This window comes from Manis pentadactyla, chromosome 11 (genome assembly GCF_030020395.1).
Source record: "Manis pentadactyla isolate mManPen7 chromosome 11, mManPen7.hap1, whole genome shotgun sequence".
Classification (NCBI taxonomy): Eukaryota; Metazoa; Chordata; class Mammalia; order Pholidota; family Manidae; genus Manis; species Manis pentadactyla.
In genome coordinates this window covers 31,302,411-31,308,855 of record NC_080029.1, presented here as the reverse complement: position 1 = coordinate 31,308,855, position 6,445 = coordinate 31,302,411, and positions in this window count along the sequence as shown.

The following is a 6,445-nucleotide window of genomic DNA, read 5'->3' as shown; positions in this document are numbered from 1 at the left end:
GTCAGCATGCTTATGGAGTGGCAGGCTCAAAGGCCCAGCAGGAAGATTTGATTACTACTGCCTAGAGGCATCTGGTGCAAAGGAACTCTGGTTTCTTGTGGGTAATGTAACTTGGCAAGGAAAAGGTGGCTGAGAATAGGAGAAAGCTGAGCATGAAGGCAGAAGAAAGAGAGGAGCCCAGCTCAGACCCAGGTGGTTGGCAGCTCCTCAAGGCACCGGATGTGTAGGATTTTCTCATCTATGGTTTCTTATGTTCATCTTTGTGAAGTCCAGGGTTCGTGTGGCTCTGCTGGGCTCCAGGCAATGCGCCTTCTTTGGCAGACAGCTCTCCGCAAAGAGGAGGTAGCTGAGGTAATTCACGTAGCCTGGAATCTCCTGGGTTCACAGTACGAAAGAGAGCTTGCAAAGAAAACAGGTCACGATTCAGGATTATGGGACCGCTGGGAAGAGTGCAGCCCTACCTACATCAGGGCTAGACTTCGTCCAAGAGGTGACGCCCCCAAACCACTGTTGCACGGTCTTGGCACGCCCCCTGGTGGTAGTAAGCAAGGCTTTCCCACACTTCTGTTGCCAACACCGCAGGCCAAAGTAATGCTTGTCAAACCTTTTCTTTCTCCTCAAAATCTAGTCTCCACTATCACAATCTAGAGGAAATAAAAAATCTGTTTCAGAAGATTTTTTTCACTTTCCTTCTAGCATTTTGTGATGCTTCTAGTAGGCTAAACATTGTCGAAGGGTCAAAAGGCAGGAAACAGAAATTTTTAAAAAACTGATTTGAGGCAGTGACTTAGGATAGAATGTCTATCATCTGTAAGTGAATTATTTTTCATCTATTAGTAGTAACTGCCTCTCCTTTAGCACCTGTCTTTTCTTTGCCAGTATCTTTGCTGAGTTTCTTGCATACTTCACCTACATTACTTGACACAGACAACTACAGAACTCCAGTACACAGACAAGGCAACTTGAGACTTGAGTCAGCTGTGTAATATGTGTAAGATTACAGAGTGCGCAACCTGACAAACTGACAGAGCCAAGATTGCAATTCATGTCTATCAGTTTGCATGTTTTCCCCCTTGCTGTTTGCAGAAGAGACATAAAGAAGATGTGGTACATATACACAATGGAATATTATTCACCCATAAGAAAATAAATCCTACCATTTGCAACAACATGGATGGGGCTAGAGGGTATTATGCTCAAGTGAAATAAGCCAGGCGGAGAAAGACAAGTACCAAATGATTTCACTCATATGTGGAGTATAAGAACAAAGAAAAAATGAAGGAACAAAATAGCAACAGAATCACAGAACCCAAGAATGGACTAACAGTTACCAAAGGGAAAGGGACTGGGGAGGATGGGTGGGAAGGGAGGGATAAGGGCAGGGAAAAAGAAAGGGGGCGTTACGATTAGCATGTATAATGTGGGGGGGCCCGGGGAGGGCTGTACAACACAGATAAGACAAGTAGTGATTCTACAGCATCTTACTATACTAATGGACAGTGACTGTAATGGGGATTGTGGGGGGGACTTGGTGAAGGGGGTGCCTAGTAAACATAATGCTCTGCATGTAATTATAGATTAATGATAACAAAATTTAAAAATTAAATTATATTAAAAATTTTTGAAAAGATCATTTAGATAGATCTTTCCACATAGGATTGTCTTCAATTTAATAGACTGTTGAGCAATATTATTAAAATACTATTTTAGAGGGGACATTTTGATAAGAATTTTTGTTGTTATTAGTATTCTTTCCTATGTAATAATAGTTAACATCTGTTGAGTGCTTTGTCTATGCCAGTCATTGTTCTAAGAGCTTGACATAATTAACTCACACCAACTCTTTGATGCTATTACTGTTATTATTATTCCCATTTTCCATGAGGACACTGAGACACCAAAATAGCTAAATAGTTTTCCCAAGATAATACTTGTATATTTAATTTATAGAATGTAACATTCCTCACCACAATTCCTCACTAGTTTCCTGCAACAGAAACTAGCTTATTGGTAGATCTGGGTGTGTGGGTTTGCAAGAGCTGTGTATATGGAAATAATAAGTTTGAGTGGGGGTGGGGGAGGGCAAGAGAAGGGAATGTGTTGAGAGGGTATTGGTTAAAAGCAGGAAGAGATGTAGAAACAGAAAAGACAGGATCCATCAAAGCTGGGTCCTGCATAGGGGAATGGTCAATGTGAAAAGAGCAAGGGACGCCCTTGATGGGTTTTGTGGGAAAGAGGAATTTAGCAAGGGAAGTTTTTGTTGCCTGCTATATGGTGCACAGTGTTTACCATTCTTAAATGTTCCTCTTTATCTCTAGTAACAATTTTTTTCCTCAAAGTATAATTTTTCTGATATTACACAGCAAAGGCAGCTCTTTTTGATTACTGTATACTTTTCCATCCTTATATTTTCAACTTACTGTGTCTTTGAATCTAAAGTGAGTCTCTTATAAACAGCATATAGTTGGATCATAATTTTTATCCACTCTGTCAATCTCTGCCTTTTAATTGGAGAACTTAATTTTTAAAGTAAACTGATAAGTAGGACTTCCATCTGCCATTTTTACTATTTGTTTTCTATATGTCTTATGTGTTTTTCTCTCTATTCTTCCTTTACTGACTTCTTTTGTATTATGATATTTCCTAGTGTAACATTTAATTCCTTTCATGATTTTCAACTACATTTTTGAGTGATTTTCTTAAGGGTTACTCTAGGGCTTACAATATACATATTAATTTACCAGAATCTACTGCAGATTTATATTAACTTAATCTCAATAAGATATAGAAATTTTCCTGTTTAGCTTGATTCTCTCCCTTGCCTTTTGTATTATTACTATACATATTACACTATGTATATCACAAGCCTGACAAAAGTGTTATAATCATTGATTTATGCTATCCTATGTATTTTAAAGAAGTTTTTAAAACTTAATTATAAACTTTCTATATTAACATTCTTATTTAATACCATATTTGGTTCTCTTCATTGCTTCTCGTGGACTGTTACCATCTGTTATCATTTCCTTGCTCCAATAATGCTTCATTCCTACCCCCTTCTTTTGTTCTATTATTGCCTAATATATGACATTTCTATGTTATAGACGTCAAAATACATTTTATAGAAAGTGTTTGGTTTTTAAATGAATTATGAGAAAAAAGAAAAACGAACAGTAATTGTTAACTTATTAAAATAATTACCTAATTATCTTTATTAATGCTCTTTGTCATTTCTTGGAGATATGAATTATTACCTGGTCTCACATCCTTTTAGCCTGAAGAACTTCCTTCAGTATTTCTTGTAAGGCAGGTTTGCTAGCAAAGAATTCTCTCAGCTTCTGTTTATCTAGAAATGTCTATTTCACCTTCTTTGTCACCTTCTTTGAAAGATACTTTTCCTGGCTATGGGTTTCTTGTTTGACTTTATATTTCAGCACTTTGAATATTTCATCTTACTGCCTTCTGGCCTCCGTTGTGTCTGATGAGAAATCATCTGCCAAGCTTACTATATTTTCTCTTGATGCTCTCATGATTTCCTTTCTCTTCCAACATTTTGATTATGATTTCTGCTCTAGTTTATTCTTTCTTCTGCTTGCTTTGGATTTATTTTGCTCTTTTTCTGGTTTCCTAGATTAGAAGCTTAGATTAGTAATTTTATATTTTTTTTCTAATATGTATATTCAATGCTATAAATTTCCCGTGAAGTACTGCTTTTCCTCAAACCAACAAATTTTGCTAAGTTGTATTTTCAACTTCATTTAGTTTGAAATATTTTAAATTTCTCTTTATACTTTGACACATGTTATTTAGAAGTGTGTTGATTAATCTTCAAGTATTTGGGATTTTCCACCTATCTTTCTGTTATGGATTACTAGTTTCATTCCACTGTGGTCTGACAGGGTACCTTGTTTATTCTTTTAAATTTATTATGGAGTATTTTATGGCCCAGAATGTTGTCTTGATAAATGTTAGGTATGTATTGGAAAAGAGTATATTCTGCTGTTGTTGGATAAATATTCTATAGATGTCAGACCAGTTGATTGATGGTGTTGTTGAGTTCAACTATGACTTTGATGATTTGCTGCCTGCTGGATCTGCCCGTTTCTCACAGATGGCTGTTGAAGTCTCCAACTGTAAGTGTAGATTCATCTCTTTCCAATTTTCTGTTTTTGCTCTATGTATTTTGCTGCTCTGTAATTAGGTACAAATATGTTAAAGATTTTTCTGTCTTCTTGGAGAACTGCTTTATTATTATGTAATACTCCCTCTTTATCACTGATAATTTCCCTGATAATTTTCCTTGCTCTGAAGTCTGCTATGCCTAAAATTAAATAGCTTCTCCAGCTTTCTTTTGATTGTTAGCATGGTATACGTACCTTTCTCCCTCCCTCTTACTCTCACCTTCATTTTTCCTTTCCTCAGTCATGTCCACTACACTGATAACCCCATCAAAGGCACTCTCTCTGTTACAGTGTTTTTATTTCTGGAATTTCCTTTTGATTCTTAGAACTTCCATCTGTCTGCTTACATTACCCATTTGTTCCTTCAAGTTTTGTGTTTTCCATTAGAAGTCTAAGCACATTAATTAGTTAACATTCTCAGTCTGACAATTCTAACATTTTTGTCACATATGAATCTGCTTCTGATGCTTGCTTTGTCTTTTCAAATTATGCTTTTTGTCTAGTATGCTTTTTAATGTTGAAAGTTGGACATTACTCAGTTGGACTGGTAAAACAAACTCCAGTGAATAGGCCTTTAGTAATGTGGTGGCACTGGGTAGGCGGAGGGGAAATATCATCTTATAATTAGGTTTCAGTCTTTTAATGATCTTGGTTCCTGGGATGTAACCTTCACAACTGCTTCTAAGTCTTTCTCGCCACCCTCCCTGCCTCCGTTTAGGTAAGACAGAAAGGCTAGAGGGGGCTGGAGTTATGTATTTCTCTTACCCCATTTGGTTAGGCTCTCCTGAAACCCAGTTAATTAGGCTGTAGCAAAACAGTTTCCTTTGAGGCCATGTTTCTGTTAAGGAGAAAAAAACTTTTGGGGTGGGGGAGGCAAATTTTAAAATGGTTACTTTCCTTTCCCTCTGCTGGAAGCACAGGATTTTTATCCAATATTCACTGTGAGAACCTGGTGGGGTTCCACAAAGTAAAACCCACAAAAGTGCACCACTGGCCTGCTCTCCAGTTGTTAACTTCTCAAGTTAGTCCGTGCTCAGCCTCTAGTCAATTACCCTTTAAGTATTCCTACCTGATGCTAACTCCAGCAGTGGTTCCCAGGTGGTTTTCTTCCAACTAAACTATGGTTCTCTGTACTTTGTGTCAGAGTTTTCAGGGTGGTAGTTTTGTCCAGTGACCTCATTTCTCTTATGGATCAAAACACAGTTGTTGATTTCCAGTTTTTCAGGATTTTTCTTTTTTTTAGGGTGAGAGTTATGACTTCCAAGATTCCTACATGTTGGACTGGAAACCACAAGTCCCTGTGATGTTTTTTAAAAACTGCCAAACTTCTCCAGACTGGTTGTACCATTTTCCATTACTCCAACAAAAGTGTGAGAGGTCTAGTTTCTCCACATCCATGTCAGCATTTAATTTTGTCATTATTTTTAATTTTAGTTGTTCCAATAGGTGTGTGGTGATTTCTTAGTGTGGTCTAAATTTGTGTTTCCCTAATGGCTGGTGATGTCAAACATTCTTTTCACATTCTTATTTGCCATTGTCTTGCCAATGGGTTTCAGCTCCGGGCAAGTTCCCTATGGATTCAATGTGACCAAAGAAAATTGACAGCAGAATGCTCTTTGGGGTGAAAGGGTTATTCCCAACTTTACTTCCAGGTGGCAGGTAAGTCACTAGAATCCTATTCACTCAGAGCGAGTCTGTATGCAGCAAGCTAGTCTCTGCCTCTGGGCCCCTCTGTCTGCACAGCTGTCCTCTGGGCTTCTCTGCACAGCCGTCCCGCACAGCCGTCCTCTGGGCCTCTGTCCTCAGTGCTGCCACCACTCCAGCCTCTGCTCTGCTCTCCTTCAGCCTTGCAGCCCTGCCACCATGTCGCGCACAGAGCACTTGGCGGAACTGTTTATATAGAGTCAACAGCCATATATTCCCCACAGGGTGTGCAGTGAGCTAGTCAACCAGGGTCAGGTGAGAATCCTAGCCATAGGAACTCTCATTTTATCCACAGCCATCCATATATCTTTTTCAGTGAAATGTAACTTTATGTCTTTCGCCTATTTTATGATTGGATTGTTTGTTTTACTGGTGAGTTTTCAGAGTTCTGTATTCTACATATATTTGCCACATATATAGTTTACAAATATTTTCTCTTAGTCTGAAGATTATCTTTTTACCCTTTTAACAGGGTCTTTGTAGAGCAAAAAGTTTTAAATTTCATGAGATCAAATTTATCAAGTTTTCCTCTTAAGAATTTTATGGTAAGAACTATTCAT